The 18779-nt window shown below is 34.3% G+C and overlaps 1 protein-coding gene across 10 annotated transcripts in view; it reads left to right on the top strand.

The window, feature by feature from the left end:
• LOC106874564 (uncharacterized) overlaps positions 1 to 18779 on the top strand; it is a 272320-nt gene that overhangs the window by 233013 nt on the left and 20528 nt on the right. Inside the window, exon 1 of one of the 10 annotated variants that reach the window (XM_014922339.2) lies at positions 11764 to 11841. The exons of the other annotated variants lie outside the window; for them this stretch is intronic. The gene's annotated coding sequence lies outside the window, so the exon portion shown is untranslated. Of the gene's footprint in view, positions 1 to 11763; positions 11842 to 18779 lie in introns of those variants that run through there. 10 annotated transcript variants of the gene reach the window in all.

The following is an 18779-nucleotide window of genomic DNA, read 5'->3' as shown; positions in this document are numbered from 1 at the left end:
GGTGACACATAAAAGACACCATTTCGAGCGTGGCTGTTGCCAGTATCGCCTGACTGGCCTTCGTGCAGGTGACACGTAAAAGCACCTACTACACTGTCTGAGTGGTTGGCGTTAGGAAGGGCATCCAGCTGTAGAAACTCTGCCAAATTTAGATTGGAGCCTGGTGTTGCCATCCGGTTTCACCAGTCCTCAGTCAAGTCGTCCAACCCATGCTAGCATGGAAAGCGGACCTTAAACGATGATGATGATATATATGTATATAAAAAATACAAAATGGGACAAGAGAGCAAAACGTCCAGACAGTTAGGTGATACAAAAAAGGGACAAAACATCCAGATAGACAATACAAAGAAAACAAGGACAGGTCATTCAGAGTTTTCTTTCCTTCTTTCTATCAGCCCTTTCACGCTTACTTCGTTCATTCCACTCTTCGTTCCCCCTCTCTCACATTCTCTTCTTGCTCAGTTTCCCTCCTCTTTTCACTTTATTGTGTCCCTGTCATTTTTTCTCACCCCTCCTTATTTCTTCTGTCCCTCTGCCTCTACCTCTCTCTCTTCTCTCCCTACGTGACTGGTGTTTGGCCAAGCCTGACCTTTCTTTCTTGGTTCGACCACTGTCCGTGCAACATCTATACTCCTCCCCGTGTCTGTGAAATCTTGTATCCCTGCCGTAAGGCTTTACTTCCACACACGCCAGCTTAATTTAATTCGTCATTAGTCGAAAGACACCTGTTGCTATGTCCTGTTATTTGTATTTGTGTAACATTCTCTTTTTTTTTTTCTTTTTTTTTTTTTTTCCGTCCTTGTTTTCGTATACATTCACTGCTTTCTTCCAAGCAATCTAATGCTCTTAGCTTAGTTTTTTTCCTTGGGGCTGGCCAGATTGGTGCAATCTTGAGTATAACCAGCTGAAATTGCAAAGATAATCTGGAACTCAACTGAGGAAAGAAAACTCCGAATGACCCGTCCTAGTTTTGTTGTCTCTTTTCTGTATCACCTGTCTGGATGTTTTGTGTTCTTGTTCCATTTCATATATATATATATATATATATAATACAAAGAATATATATACATGTATACACACATATATGTACATACATCTACATGTGTATATACATGCATATCAGGGTACAGGACGTTAGAACAATAAACTACAGACAACGGAACGAACACATAGGAAAACACATATGAAGTATTCAGTATCATGTATAGGGATAATCCTACAGTGTATAGCCAGAAACTATGTCATCTATATATATATATATATATATATATATAAGCATAGATGCTTCTAAAAGTTTGCTTCCCATATACATGGTTTCTGGTTCAGTCTCAACCACATGGCACCACAGACAGGTTGACCAAAGCCTTCTGAGTGGATTTGGTAGGCAGAAACTGAAAGAAGTTTGTCATGTGTGTTACTTTTTCATTGCCATGACTTTGTGTGATAGTTGATACAAGCTATGTGTTGGTGACAAAGAAAGGAATCTAGTCACAGAAAATCCACTTCACCAAGTTAGGTTTGAAAAGTGGACATTAAAATGGTGATGATGATAAGCAAATACAAATGATATAGATATAGGGTGAGGATCAACATAGAACTACTGAGTTGTGAGGCTAACTTCTTAACCACATAGCTATGCTAATGATCTAATTCTAAAAGCAATTTATCTCACTATTATCTACATTAAAGATAAGAATATCTATGAAGTATTCAGTATCATGTATAGGGATAATCCTACAGTGTATAGCCAGAAACTATGTCATCTATTCTGCTTATTGTTGTTCATCTACAAGTCAACCCTGACCTGTGATCTGAGGTGCTCCAGGAATGATCATACTGCCTTTTTCATATATCTAGGGTTATATTAGTCTAATGCATTTTCAAAGATATGATTTGCATGAATTTGGCTGCTATTTCTAGTGACTCTAATGATCATGTAGAGCACTGGTCCTCAACCATTTCTTTTACCTATGGACTTCTTTATGTGCTATTTTATTCTGGTGGACCCCCCATAGCCATTCATTGTTTAAAAACTAATTTTATAGTGACTTCTTTCAAAGTTCCTATTTTGTTATTTATTCATTCACTTAACTGTTTCTTACAATACATACATTTAAATCAAAACTTTTTGTGGATCCCCAGTTTACTATTTTGCTAGCATTGGACCCTCAAAAATCTCATCTGGACCCCATTTGGGAACTACTGATGTAGAGACTCCTTTGTTAACTTGTTTATAAATTGATGTATCAATTGGAGGACGAATAGTCTCTGTTCTTATTTTCGTCATTTTGAAATTGAATTCTTATCTTTTACTTGTTTCATTCATTGGACTGTAGCCATGCTGGAGCATTGCCTTGAAGGGTTTAGTCAAACAAATCAACCCCAGTACTTATTTGCTGAGTCTGGTATTCAATTGATCTCAAAATACGAGACTAGAAAAACAGCCAACAACTGATGAAGAGTCGTTCTTTATGTTGGTTTGTTTTGTTTTCCATTTGTGTCTTTCGTTGTTCAAAAGAATAGTTCATGTTCCATGTATTTGTGATTCATACTTTTTTGTTGTACACGTTTCATGACATCCTGTGCCCACATATGCATATATATATATATATATATAGTGTATGTGTGCTTCAAGGAGTGTATATTTTTAATAAAACACTGGATTTCGGGTATGCATGATAATCTGCTAAGGCTAAATAATATGCCTGGTTAAGAAAGCACATATCTTAGATGTGGTGGACCTGTATTTGTAATGAAAACTGAAATTGTGATAGACCAGTTGCTGATCATTTGATTTCTTTAACTTTAGTTTTATCAACACAAATCTCCACACAACAGAACCAAGTGTTATATGCTCTGTTGTGTGTATGTGTATGTATATATATATATATATATATATATATATATATATATATATATAAATGATGAATTCATAATGCATATGGACTAAAACTGAATGTCTCATATAGGTCTTCTTTGATATGTCTCCTGATCAGGGTAGATGTGAAGACTAAATAAGTATATCAACTCTACTCCTTTTCACAGAAAATAGCAAACAGAACACACATACACACATGTGCATACAGTAATAAATCTATGCTTAAGTTTTGACTTGTTAGCCTTATACTTTTATCTCATTCACATGTTTCTATGTGTGAAGTTGAGGTTGGCTATTCAAGATATTTAGGTACGAGTTTATAATTCTAGTTCATACACACACGCAACGCCAAACTTTACATGTTCATAACAACAAAATAATAATATTTAACATGCTTTTGCTCTTGAGTGGAAGGAGGAAGAAACAAATTCTTCAATATAAAACTGAATTTAGCTAAACATGCCATCAGACATGAAATTCATAGCAATATTTATTTACATCCTACATCTATAATAAACTTTAGTTACACAATTACTTTATTAATAATTATTTTGTTTCTATCCTTATTACGTATCTTGAATTTATTCACAATATATTTGTTTCTGTAATTTCAGCACTTTTTTTTTTTTTTTTTTTTTTTTATTATTCTATTTATGTAATTATAATTTTTTATTTAAATTATCTTTCTCTAGTTCCATTATGATGTTTATCCTCATATACTTTCATTTGTTTCTAGAAATATATAAGAGAATGATTACTATAATTACAATTGTTGAATAGGGAAATGTTTTTCAACAAACTGTTTTGAATAACAACATTGTTTTTTTTAGTTTTTTAAAATAACTACTACTTTATGGCTATGCACTTCTACCTTAAATTCTGTATAAATATATAACATTTCTTTTTAGATTATTGATGTATCTTTCTGTTATATTATTTAGTCTATATGTAGGAGTTATATTTGGGTGGCAGTGTATTATTTGTTTCATAGTATCTACTCTCCACCAGTTTCTGAACATCACTAGACGATAACATTTGAGTGATACCATATGGTTTTTGAAGTTGTACCAAAATAATCAGATACAGCAGGGCATTTTTGTTTTCAAATATATGTTAGAAAGAATGGTAAAGAACCCTCCATAGTTCTAAAAACAGTGATTGCTCTTTCATAATAACCTTTGTCTTTTATTATACTTTTAAAGTATACAGTATATATTCCACTATAATACTATTATGTTTCATTTTTGGATTTGGTTTGCAAGATTCTTTATGTGAGTTCGTGTGTCGAAGCATATTCTGTTGTGTCTGGGGAGAGTCATTTTCTTTTTGTGCCTTATAATTTAACACACTCACCAGTAAAATTTTCCACTTATTATTTTTATTTTCCTAAAATTTTCTTTGCGTCTTGCAACCTTTTCAGTAGCCTTGACTCTGTCCGTTATTTACACTGCATTCCTTTTTGTTTGTTTGTGTGTGTGTGTGCGCCTATGCATACCTGTATGTATGCATGCATGTGTGTATGTATATATGTGTGTGCATGTATATGTATGTATGTGTGTGCATCTGTATGTATGTATTCTACACATTCATGTGCTTTTATGTCCATGTTAGTGTATTTTTTATGTGTGTGTGTGTGCGCGTGTGTTTGTAAATGTATACACCTGTCTCCTTGTGTGTGCGTGTCTGTGTGTGTTTTTCAACTATGTACCATGTTTGTATGTATGGATGTGCATCTCCATATGTGTGGACACGTCTCTATATGTGTCCTTGTGTGAAGTAAAGTGTGTGTGTATATGTGGTCATGTGTTTCAGTCTCCATTTGCATATGTGTGCTTGTCTGTTCATATAACCTATGTACCTATCCGCCTGTGTATATATATATATATATATATATATATATATATAAAAGAGAGGGTCTATGAATGAGTGATTTGGTGTCTATAGCTAATGAAGTGTAATGATGCACAAATACATGTCCTACAGACTGATAATAGCATTCATAGTCATTTATAGCCCAGTGGTGTTTTTTTTACAAACGTATGTTGTCAAACATATATTGTCTCTGTCTCTCTCTCTCTCTCTCTCAACATTTTCCGCAGTAGTCTTTCTATGTTTGAGTGTATGCAAAGGTATCACATATAATTGTAGACACCTATAATTTCAATCATTGCTTCTTAATTCACCATAGCTGATGAAGCATAACAATGTAGAAACATGTGTCCATGGTCGAATGATATCATTCATAGTCTCATGGTGTCTGTCAGGAGAATTTCTTTCCCAAGACAATTTTTGAAGTTAAATGTTTGATAGTGTACAAAGTGTTAAATATAATTATACACCCCTATATATAGTTGTGTGTGTGTATTCTTTAATACCTTTGAAATTTGGGGCTTTCCTCAATACTCATAAACTTATATACTTTTGCAATTTTATTCGGCTTCACATGCTTCCACAGTACTTCTGCAATATTAGAAATAGTTTTTTTTTTCTCTTTCCTCCAATTTATGTTTTGATATAATGATTTCCTACACTAGCATAAGGCGATAAACTCTGGTTGTGGGTGGGAGAGTATTTCATTAATCATGCAAATATAGACAAAATACAATTTTATTTCCTTCTGACAGGATGTGAATGAACTCATAATACTGGGGGATACTGCTGAGTACTCATTGCCCTCCAGAAAAAATCCTGTGATATAAGGAGAAATATGGGAAGAGTGAGGAGAATATAGTTAATTGTTATTATTGAGCAGACAGAGCTATGGCGAAAGGTATTCTGGCCTCCTTTTTTTATCTCTCCCTCAGACATAGGACTGCATTATTCAGTGTGTCTTTCTAATTTAAGATGGTGGGATGTGATTTGAGCAAGATTATGCTGCTACTTTTAATGCTTTGAGCAATCCTTTATATGTTACCTCTCTGGCTCATGTTATTATTGCTGGTTGAAATCTAGTGTGTAGTAGAATTTTCAACTTTGTTTCTTTCTCATTCATTCCCTAACAACCTCTCTTTGTATCTATATGTTGTTGCCGGTGTTCTTCAGTCTCCATTTACCAAAACATTTAAATTGTAATGGACCAACCCAACCCAACTAACTTATAAATTAGTGCCTTCCATGGTAATCATTTCCAACAAATGGGAAAACTGATTTAGAAATATTTGTATGTCTATTAGATCTAATAGCATTTGAAATAAACTGAAATTATTTTAAATGTTAGATCTACGATTGAAGGTTAATTAGACCAAGAAGTCGATTTATTTCATTAACTCTGAATGAATTGCTGCTTCCTTTTGGAGTATGTAATGTAGAGCCTGAATAGAAAACCAGAATGACAGTTTATTTTGGGTAGACTTATAGTAAGTTATTTCTTGAAGAAAACTCATAAATCATCTTCCTAATCATCATAGCACAGCTTCCTTTGACCAGTCCATATGTGACCTCAACCTGTTAGATTACCCTCAAAGAACATTATACCATCTTAAAAAAAGGAAGAACATATTGCTTAATGTAATTTTAGATACACTCAACCTGAAAAAATAAGACAGGATAGTCATGGCTGGACTGCCTTTCATCATACGTCTGGCCTAATCCTAAATAACAGCCACAATAACTTATTCTTATAGTCAATCACAGAAGATGCTATCAAACATGTTTCTACATATACAAACTTTAACACACCAAAGTGAATTGCTATTGAAAGGAAGCTGTCATTTAAATAGCTGTAACACCTCTCTATATACTTTATATTGTTCTGAAAGTATTAGTTTTCCAATTGCTTTGTTGCCTGCCCGTGACAGTTTTAACCTTAGTCTTTACATTGGAAATTGTCTTATATATTGGTCCAAACAACTGCATGGTTATTGTTTCATAATATTGATCTGCCTCAGTTGTAGAAATAGTACGCTCGATCCTCATCCTACACACAAATCAATCAATCCCCTTATCTAGCTAACACAAGCCATTTTGATATCACTAATTCCTTCCCTTATCTCTTCATGCTTTTTAAAATAATGTTCTTGTTTGTTAGGATTATTTCAAGCCTCTTGTTTTTTTAGATGCTAACATGAGTAGATTTAGAAATTATTTTTTGTTTAAGAACTATTTTCCTTTTCTATGGCTTAGGACTAAAAAGTGTTTTACACACAGTAAATGAGACAGTTTTGAGAATACTTTTCTATTGTAAATTTATCACCGACTGTTAATTTAAATTCATATTTGTTTAACCCTTTAGCATTCACATTATTTTGTCAAATGTAATGCTTATTTATTCACATTGATTTGAATTAATCATGCATTATCTTGTAGCTTTGAAATTTCAATAATGTTATAGTATATTTTTACAATGACATTCTTATGTAGGTGTGACACCAAATCTGCCCAGTTTGAACATAAAACAGGTATAAAATTTTGGGCCGAATATAGCCAGTTTAAATACTAAAGAGTTAAAAGCGTCATAAATGGATGGGGTGAGGGAACTCTCTAGACACTAGTTTGACTTTAAAAATTTACCCTCATGAATGTCACAATACAACTGCATGCACACACACACACACTGCAAAACTTGTAGATACTGGAGTAGAACATTAGCAGTAACTGTGAAGGAATAGTTTGGGGTTGGCATGAAAGACTGCATTGATTTTTACCTTTGTCCAGTATCTTAAAGTATGGAGAGAAAGACATATAGATACAGGTGAACTGTTCTCTTAAAGTGATTACTATCTATCTAAGCAAATCATTTTAAGAATGTAAATCTATTTAATCAATATATATATATATATATATATATGGGAGAATATACAAAAAATAACAACAGACGAGGACAGGTGGTGTAAATAACAAAAGTATATATTAGTATGACGCTCGGGAATACGGAAAGTCTTTGACGTTTCGAGCTACGCTCTTCAACAGAAAGAATACGGAGACAAGGAGAAAAACACGGAGAAAAAAAATTGAATAGTGTTCAGTCAACGGTCAATCATAATAATATATATATATATATATATATATATATATATATATATATATTATATATATATAATATAATACTTAATTATATGTGTATGACTATATTATATATGCAAGGGTAGGCTTGGCTCTGGGTTTATGAAGTTCACTTTGTAACTGTATGGATCTGGATTCAGTTCTACTGCATGACCACTTGATCAAATGTCTTAGTCATGTATATGAAACTGGTTAACAGAATGGAAAGCTTGTTTGTGTGTGTGTGAATGTCATATTTTCATTATCACCACTCGAGCAGAACAGTGTCTTTGTTTTTATTTTCCAGTAAGCAAGGTTTGTGTAGTTTCAGCTACTCATCATCATCATTTAACATCCATCTTTCATGCTGGCATGGGTTGGACAGTTTGTCAAGAGCTGGCGACTCAAAGGATTGTTCCAAGCTCTACTGTCTGTTTTGGTATAGTTTTTACAGCAAGATACCCTTCCTAATGCTAAACTCTTTACAGAGTGGGCTAGATGGTTTTTTTCATGTGGTACCAGCACAGCAAGGTCTGTTTTAGCATGATTTTCACAGCCAAATACCCTTTCTAATTACAAGCACTTTAAAGAGTGACCTGGGTAGTTTTTATGTAGTGCCAGTGAGGTCTGTTTGGCATGGTTTTGTGGCTCTTTCGATTTGTGAGGGCTAGAAGAATGAAAACGCCTTACTTGGAAAACAGGTCAGGATTGACAACAGGAAGAGCATCTAGCCATAGAAAATAAGCCATGAGTTTTGTCTAACTCAGAACAAAAGACATAGAAAGGCTGATGATGGTGTAATGTATAGGAACATATGTTTTTGTACATTGCCATCTGTCATTTGAAATAATTGTAAATAATCATAATAAAAACTGCTTTTCAAATGCTCAAATCAGTAGCTGATTAATAATTTTTGCTAGCAGAATGACAGGAATTCATAAAGGTCATTTTTTGAGCTTCTATATGTGTAAGTCATCAAATTTTTATGCCAAATAAGTCACCCAGTTTACTATGTTAAATTCCTGTTTCAATTATTCAAAATTATTTACAAAAATTCTGCTTCTCAACTGTTGCATTGCCCAGTGGTAAGGATGTTAAGCTCATGATCATAAGATTGTGGTTTCATATCCTGGGCCCATGAACAAGATACTTCATTTCATGTTGCTCCAATCTACTAAGCTGTAAATGAGTACCAACCAGCTGATAATACAGTGCTCTCTCTCTCACATCCTGGATGCTCTGCTGAATGAAGTTGAGAGGACTAACTACTTGCAACTGTATAGACACCTAAAATGATGAGTTAAAGCAAGGTACATGTTATTAAGCCATATTCACTCAAATGATGGCTAACTAATTTTTTAGTCGCTCTAATTTATCTTACTTTATTTTTTGCATTTCTTCTGATAATGTTTTATCTTCTCTCTCTCACAAAGGTTAATTCTAACTACATATTCTAACCCGCCTTTATCTTGGCCAATACCTCTACCTTTTTGTCAACTGTCATTATCTGTTCTATTCTCATTATTTATTCATATCACCTAAGTCTTCTCGCTGTTACCAACACCTGTTACTTTTTCTAAAGGTCACCCTGCCTCCACTTTTTTTTTTTTTTTGAAAGATTAATTTCAATAAACTTATTTCCAACAAGAGGAATAACTTATCAGGGTTTATATGCAACAAGCAAATAAACTATGGTGCATTTCCCCCATCCGCACCCCTAACTTGTTTAGGTCCAAAACATGATCAGGTAGATCTGTAATCAAATGTTCCATCCAAAACCATCCTGTCTCTTTTGACAATACAGCTCTAGATTATACAATGTGTTCTTTTTTAAGATGAGCGATTGTGATTTGAAGGTAGTTTGCCAGTTATTTCTTGCAGGCTGAATAACCACATAGAGGATCCTTCTTTAGTTTATTTCCTATGCACCTTTATATTGCAGCTTTATTTTCTGGTGTGGAGGTGCAATGGCCCAGTGGTTAGGGCAGCGGACTCGCGGTCATAGGATCATGGTTTCGATTCTCAGACCGGGCGTTGTGAGTGTTTATTGAGTGAAAACACCTAAAGCTCCACGAGGCTCCGGCAGGGGATGGTGGTAAACCCTGCTATACTCTTTCACCACAACTTTCTCTCACTCATACTTCTTGTTTCTGTTGTGCCTGTGATTCAAAGGGTCAGCCTTGTCACACTGTGTCACGCTGAATATCCCCGAGAACTACGTTAAGGGTACACGTGTCTGTGGAGTGCTCAGCCACTTGCACGTTAATTTCACGAGCAGGCTGTTCCGTTGATCGGATCAACTGGAACCCTCAATGTCGTAAGCGACGGAGTGCCAACACACACACAAAATTTTCTGGTGGTAAAACATTACTTTGGTTTGTATATCAGGCTCTTTAATTGAACTAAAATATAAGATTGTATACTGATAATCTTGTGTCCAATTATATCAGCAAACACAGATTTCTTCCTTCTCACCTCTTAGAAATCACCATAGTTTGGGTGATGATGACACATCTAGCTATAAAAACTATAAATCCAGTTAAACTCGGTTAAAGCATTGATTATCCAAATTAAACAGCCAACAGTAAGTAGCCAGTGTGTTGGATGAAAAAGATAGAAAAAAACTCCCCCCCCCCCCCTTCGTCTCATGAATCAAAACTTGTCAAGGTGCATTGCTCTACTTGCTGCTACCTGCCCAGCTAAAAAGTACCTTCCACTTGGGATTTGATAAATTAGAATGCTTTGCAGCTACTTAATTAAAAGGGGAAAAACAGAGTTCATCTGGGTTTCCTTAAGGGGTAGACTGATTCTGAAAAATTCAGCTTGATGCTAGTGTTTCATGGATGGATATTATGATATTATATATCCATGCATTTAATAAAGGGATATGTGTATGTGTGTGTGAAGATCATAGTTTCAAATTCCCAGATTGGTGGTGCATTATGTTCTTGAGCAAAACACTTCATTTTATGTTACTCCAGTTGACTTGGCTAAAAATGGGTAACCCTGCAATGGACTGGCATCCCATTCAGTGGGGAGCTGTTAGCCAGCCCGCTTCGCCAGCATTAGTTGAAGGCTACAACAAGGAAGTGCATCATTGCTTGCAGTGTATAACCACATTCTACAGTCTGGTTGATACACTGATATATACGCACACACACACAGATACATGGATGTGTGTTTAAGGAGTTTGTTTACGGGTTCAGTTCCACTGTGTGGTTCCTTGGGTGAGTGTCTGCCACCATATTTCCAAGGTAGCCAAAGCCTTGAGAGTGGATTTGGGAGACAAACTAAAACATGCCCTCTCTGCATGTGTGTATGTCCTTGTCTTGATATCATGTGATTGTTGCAAATGAATGTTATTCATTTCCAGTATCCTGCAAAGGACCAGTGGAGAAACAATTTTGCTTGGAAACAGATAAAAGTTAGTAACAGGAAGGGCATCTAGCATAGAAAACCTGTCTTGATAAACTCTGTCAAACCCATGCAAGCATGGAATGGTAGACGTTAAAAGTAATAATGATGATACATAAATAACTCATAAAAGCAATACAGTTTGATAAAAATGTAAAAACTTTACTACCCGTTGTTTTTGTCTTTTTTTTTTGTAAATGGTTTGGCCATATCTTATCTTTTAGCTGATTAATTCATTTCATTGACAATTTGATAGATTTCATAATTAATTTAACACAATTTTCATAATTCATAGCATATATTTCCACTTGAAAGGCTCCTTTTCATATTTTCCTCATTTAGATACAGTAAACCAGACTTGACTCCTGGAAATGATTATGAAACTTAGAATGCTATAAATGATACTATCAGTAAGTTTGTAAACAACTTGATATGAATTTGAATCTGATGCAACAGAAATTCATATATAAAGGCAAGTTATCCTCAGACTTCTATTGAATTAGTTTAATGTGATAATAAAATCAAGTTAGAACGGATGTGCTTCAGAAAAGAGAAAACCAATTTACGTGAGTTTTGATTTGGTTTTCTTTATATTATCATTTATGGAATTCTGACCTAGACTGGCTTAATTTTTTATATTTTTCCATAAACTAATCAAGAGGATTTTAATAGATTAAAAGAAAGTTGATAGCTGCTATGGAACATTATTCTACAGAGATATAACTCTGCCTACATGGTTGGTGCAGTAACTTTGAAAGATTATTTCTCCTTTTACTCGATGTCTTTGTTATACATAAAAATGTATCTTAAAAGAAAATGCCATTGAACTAAAGTGAAAAACAATCATTAAAGGTTTTCCAGCAATAACTGGCACCACTCTATTTTTCTTTTACTTCAAGTTGTCAATAAAATTGATCTTTGCTAAAAGTCTTTGGCTGCAATCTGTTATATTATTGTTTCTTTGTTCAGATTGTGTTGGATCAAAACAAAAATACATTGGTTTAAAAACAATAACTTCACTTAGAAAACACTAAATTTCAAATATTTACTTAGTGTTCCTTTAAAAGAAGTCTTTGGAATTGGAGTTGGTTGGTGATGTAGAGAGAGAGAGAGATAAGCAAAGAAGTCTGGAGGGAGAACTAGCTGGAGAAAAACTGTAACTAAAGCAGAAGAATTACAGACTATATTACTCTGTTATAAATTGGTAGTAGGATTTTTTTTATTAACCTTTTTTGTTTTGTTTGTGGGGGTGGAATTATTGTAATAGTTTTCTAGGAAGGAAACAGAAATGATTTATGTTTTAATGCTGACATTGTCATCAGTAATGTTTGTCTGGACACAATAATTTTCATCATTTAACATCCTCCCTCCATGCTGACATGGGTTGGATGGTTTGACAGGAGAATGCACCATGCTTCTGTGTCTGTTTTGGCATAGTTTTTATGGCTGGAGACCCTTTCCAATATCAAGCACTCTGTAGAGTAGGCTGAGTGCTTTTTACATGGCATTCACACAGGTGAGGTCAAATTTTAGCATGGTTTTTACAGCTGGATGCCTTTCCAAATGCCAACCACTTTACAGTGTAGACTGGTTGCTTTTTAAGTGGCACATGCAGGGTCACCAAGTAACTTTGCAAGACAAGGAATCAAGAGCAGAGAGGCATGATAATATCTTATTTTATCTAACTCAGAAGAATGAAAAGCCAAGTTGATCTCAGCAGGATTTGAAATCACAGTATAAATGACTATAACTAAATGCCACAAGCATTTTGTTCGGTGCTCAAATTACTGTGTTAACCTTCTCTTTATCTATCTGTTTCAGTCTTCTACTTTTTATTATGTAATACATATGACATAAGCAATATATCTATTATATTCTAATTTCAAGAAGGTTGTTTTATTCATCAAGGTCATTTTATAGATTTTAGCAAAAGAGCAGAATTTTCTGTTAATTATGGTTGAAGCAAGATAGTAAGTTTATACACAAAGATATATTTTATGTACTTCTATCAAATTATCTAGTGTCAAGGAAGGTGGCCATACAATCATACATTTTATTATTGCAAGTTAAGAGTATCAATTTCAAAATTGCTTCTATTGGTTAACTTCTGTTTGACATGAATTTCTTTCATTAAATTATTTCTATTCTCAAATTTCAAAGTGAAGTTACACAGCTTTGTTCCCTCTTCTTGTACAGTGCAATAATCCACTTTCTTATAAACCTCAAGTGACCTCTTCTTAGATAATATATGTATCATTCTGCAATTAGATAGTTTAAAAATGAAATGAAACAAGACTCTATGTGTGTGTGTGTGAGAGAGAGAGAGAAAGAAAGGATTTCCTTTATTTCATACCATTAATATCATTGTTTTTACATTTTCTGTTTTATGTTGCTTTTGTTACAAAGAGATCTGCTTAGGGTATATTGCTATCACACCTGTGATGGATGCATAGTAAGTAATATATCCAGATAGGAAGTGGGTTCTGAATTTATTCATGCACCTGCATGAAGTTTTGTAGTGTTTAGGTGTTGTCAACATATTTGACTGAAACATATCTAAATAAGGCCAGCGACAACAACAAAATACACAATTGTTAGAAAAAATAGTTGATATAAATCAATGAGGAGGGTGCACACAGATAATCCAATAAAAGCTTGAAAATAGAATAAACTTCATACTAACTCTGGAAAAGAAATGCAATAATAGGTTTGTATTTACATATCACAGTAAGTTCAGGTGTGTCTGTGAGGAAAGAAGTTTGCTTTCCAATCACATGATTTTGGTTTAGTCCCACTGTGTTATGTCTTAGGCAGGTATTGTCTTACCCAGGTTGACCAAAGTCTTATGAGTGAATTTGGTAGATGGAAACTCTGCATGCATGTGTGTGTGTGTGGTATTGTCTCACCATGACATCACATGATATTTGTGTCACCATCATGCAAGCAGTACCCTTTGTTTCCAATCTTTAACAACATGTATAGTTATGAAGAAATATTTCCTTACTTGGAATCAGGTGAGAGTTGGTGACCGGAAGGGTATCGGATCCAGCTGCAGAAAACCCATCTCTACAAATTTCATGCAAGGATGGAAATGTGGTTATTAAAACGATGTCGATCCATATAAAAGTGTTTATATTTCAAATACATCACTTTTTATATGTATTAAGGTGACTATATTGGCACAGATTATAGGACAAGTAACAATAATGGGGACAAGATCAATGGCTCTTAATCTTTTTGATTTTATGTAGCACATTGGAAATGAGATGAAATTTACTAACAGACACAGGTGGCTCTGTGTTAAGAAGTTTGCTTCACGACCACATGGTTTTAGTTTCAGTCCTACTGTGTGGCACCTTGGGCAAGTGTCTTCTACTTTAGCCTTGGGCCTACCAAAGCTTTGTGATTATATCTGGTAGATGGAAACCTGTTGTTTGTATATATATATATATATATATATATATATATATATATATATGTATATATATATATGTATATATATATATATATGTATGTATGTATGTGTGTTTGTCTCCCCCTCACCACCACCACTACTACTTGACAACCAGTGTTGGTTTGTCTACATCTCTGTAACTTATTCTATCAGTCACTTTTACTGAAGCACGAAGTACCAGACTTTAAAAAAAAAAATAAGTGCTGGGGTCAATTTCTTTGACTGAACACTTTAAGGTAGTGCCCTACCATGGCCACAGTCCAATGACTGAAACAAATAAAAGATAAGACACACTGCATAAAAAGTTAAAATAAATAAATATAAAAAAACATAACTGTTTTAAAGCTAAAAAATATGCAAAACTATTGCTTATTTAGTTAATCATAATCGAATTTAAGTAAATTATGACTAGCATGTTTTTCAAAACATTTGAGCATTAAAATGGCATTTTTTTTAAAGCCACACTTTATATTTTTAAAAATTGCCATGCACCAGATACCCCTTGTAGTGTGCACTTGTTGCACTGTTTGAGAAGCACTGGACTAGATGCTTTGTTGTATCTTGTTTGATACTTAACATTTCCTTATTTTAGGTTGGAGGTCTTTTCAATTATATGCTATGTTTTCTGTTTTGAATGAAAGAAAAGTTTCATATTTGTTATTTCTCATAGTATTATCTAGAATTATGACTTTTTTTTTTTTACACTTTATCTCTACCCTGTAACACAAAAGCAATACACACTAAACAATTATTGATATATATTCAATTTATATTCTCTTTTCTTATAGCTCAAAAAACTTTGAAGTTGTTGCTGTTCAGCTCTTTACATTCTGAGTTCAAATTCTGCCAAGGTTGATGTTGCCTTTCATCCATTTGGTGTTGATAATATAAAGTACCAGACAAGTACTAGGGTCAATGTAATCAACTTGCCCTATCCCCCAAACTTCAGGCCTTGTAACTATATATACTCTTTTACTCTTTTACCTGTTTCAGTCATTTGACTGTGGCCATGCTGGAGCACCACCTTTAGTCGAGCAAATCAACCCCAGGACTTATTCTTTGTAAGCCTAGTACTTATTCTATCGGTCTCTTTTGCCGAACCGCTAAGTTACGGAGACGTAAACACACCACCATCAATTGTCAAGCGATGTTGGGAGGACAAACACAGACACACAAACATATACACACACATACATATATATATATATATATACATATACATATATACAACAGGCTTCTTTCAGTTTCCGTCTACGAAATCCACTCACAAGGCTTTGGCCGGCCCGAGGCTATAATAGAAGACACTTGCCCAAGGTGCTACGCAGTGAGAATGAACCCGGAACCATGTGGTTGGTAAGCAAGCTACTTACCACACAGCCACTCCTGTTGCTTAGCACCGTGTCATCTTCTCTGGACATGTAAACCTATGATAAAAGGTGTTCCACCTATGACCATCCAGTCCTTCTCTAGGACAATGTTATCTAATATTCCCTTCTGTTTTTCAAAACAGAATTTTCTAATTTAAGAGAAATATTTGGATGCTATGGAAGGCTTCCACCCATTTTAACTTTGGGGGGGAAAGCAGTCAATTCAATAACACCTCAGTACTTAGCTGATACTTAATCAACCTCCTTAAGGATGAAATTTTAAGTTTACCTTAACAGGATTTGCACTCAGAACATAAATGACCATGACTAAATAAATACCATTAGGCATTTTTTCCCTAGTACTTATAGTAATTCTGTCAAATCATCACTCTTGTTTTCTCAACTTTATAACTTTAGGTCATTTAGAAAAAGTTAAAATTTTCACCTTGTGACTTCTGCAGCAACTTTATAATCCCCAAAGCATGTAGATAAACTGAAAATAAAATCTACATGAGGTTATTTATTAAGAGGGATATACAATAAGAAGGTTACTTATTTCAAGCCATCCTCTTTTGAAAGATATTATTGGCCTCTGAACTTCTGTCAATCAGGATATTTTTACCACAAGCGTAACACAATATTTGTAACTGTGGTTGAGAGAAGGGGCACTGTCTTATGTGATTTGAATAGAAACAAGCCTAAAATAAATAAGGGTTCTGTTTGTTATAGGAGCTGACTAGTTCAACCTTTTCTATTTAATTCCTAAGCAGTCAGTCAGACCTCTTGTCAAGGTAAGAATTGTAATCCCTAAAGTCACCTGTCATTCAGTCAATGTCATTGTAAGGGGACATTGCTCTTATGGTAAACCTTACCTGTGTTTGTTTTCCCTTTTTTAATGCCGTTGTTTCTCTTTGTACAGGAGAAAGTGTGTGTATACATACTTGTCTTAAAATTATGTGCTTATGTATATACATACATATACACACATCTGTAAACATTTGTACAATTCCATATACACACAGTGTGACAATAAAGAAACAGATTGGGTTCAGAGAAATGTTTTATGAAAATAAAACAGTAGCCATTTGTTGTTAAGTCTTCCAACTAATCCTGTCCACTTTCAGTGCAGTTCTCCATTCACTCCTTCCACATTATTAAAGTCTCTCTGAATCCACTAGCTAGAATGCTTACAGTGACATCAAACTGTATACATCAGATTATAAGGATTGTTCTAGGCAACCACCTTATCTTCTGTTTAGCAAACAGTTGCCTTTATTCACTGGAAAGCCTGAAATTTTTATTATCTCTGGTCAAACTTTGAATGAGCAGACCACATTGCTTTGGCCATCGTTGTAGATTTTTTTTTTTCTAATAGTAGAAGGTTGATTGGCTAACCTTTTGGTATCAACCTGCCTAAGATTACCTCTTTTTTTGTGATGCAAACTCGTCATTTTAATGTCACCTAAATTAAAATTTCTCAAAATTGCATGTTAATTTCTTCCTAATATCAGCTTAATAATGACATATTTATAGATTCATTTTCAAAATTGATTGAAACATGGACCGTGTATTTCTATAGAAATATGGCCTCCAAAGGGTTATTATGCTGGTCCTGAAAATCATAACCTAAAAACCTACCTCTTTGGCTTTAACAAGGTTCATCAGTCCTGCAGTAAACAAGTTTGTGTGTGTGTATGAATGCATACATATTTGTTACTCTTAATATCGCATGGTAGTTATGAGTGTTGCTGTCATACAAGCAGTGTCATTTATTTCCAATCTTCTGTGAACTTGTGTCTGGCCATAGAAAATTTACCGCAATAAGCTCCATACTACCTATGCTTGCAAAGGTGGATGTTAAAATGCTTTTACATGTGTATTCATGTGTGTGTCATGTGTTTAAGAAGTTCACTTCACAGCCTATGGCTCTGGCCAGGTTTGATTTACTGCACGGCACCTCAAACAGTCGCCATGTGGTCTTTCATCCTTCCAGAGTCAACAAAATAAAGCTCCAGTGAAGTGCAGGGGTTGATGCTATCTACTAATCCTCTCCCCTCCTACTCATATTTGCTGGCCCTGTGCCTAAATCAGAAACAAGTTTTATTTTTTTCTGTAGCTGTTGTGTTGTGACTGTATGATGGTTTCCATTCATAAACTTCATCAAAACAGAAACACAAAAAATTGACCTTTTGTTATATTTAATCTTGTACTGTAAATGTCAACAGTTTATCATCAACTCTGCTTAGTTTCTGAAGGTTTTTTTTTTCTTTCTTTAATTATCCAGTAGAAAAAAAAAACAGGAAGAGCAAATCTTTCTAATACGGTTAATATTTCTCTTTAGTTTCTATAGATATCAATATAGTATCCGTAATCCCAGATACTTGAAGTCATTTTTACACAAAAGAAAGCTCAAACAAAAATTGTTGAGTTAGAATTGAATTGTGATGGCTAGCATTGAATAAGATATCTCACAATATGGGAAGCAAATCTATCTAATGATCTCAGAATATAGTTTTTTGTTGTTTTTTTTTTTAAGAGTTGTTGCAGAAAGTATATTGATATATGGATTTGAATGCTGGATACTCGTAGCAATAGAAAACTGATTAAATAGAACATAATAATTATCATCCAGCTTCCTCACTGGCTTGGGTTGAGCAGTTTAACCCTTTAGCATTTAAACTAG

This window comes from Octopus bimaculoides, chromosome 1, assembly GCF_001194135.2.
Source record: "Octopus bimaculoides isolate UCB-OBI-ISO-001 chromosome 1, ASM119413v2, whole genome shotgun sequence".
Lineage (NCBI taxonomy): Eukaryota > Metazoa > Mollusca > Cephalopoda > Octopoda > Octopodidae > Octopus > Octopus bimaculoides.
The sequence above is the reverse complement of the archived record's forward strand: the minus strand, read 5'-3'. Positions and strand labels throughout refer to the sequence as shown.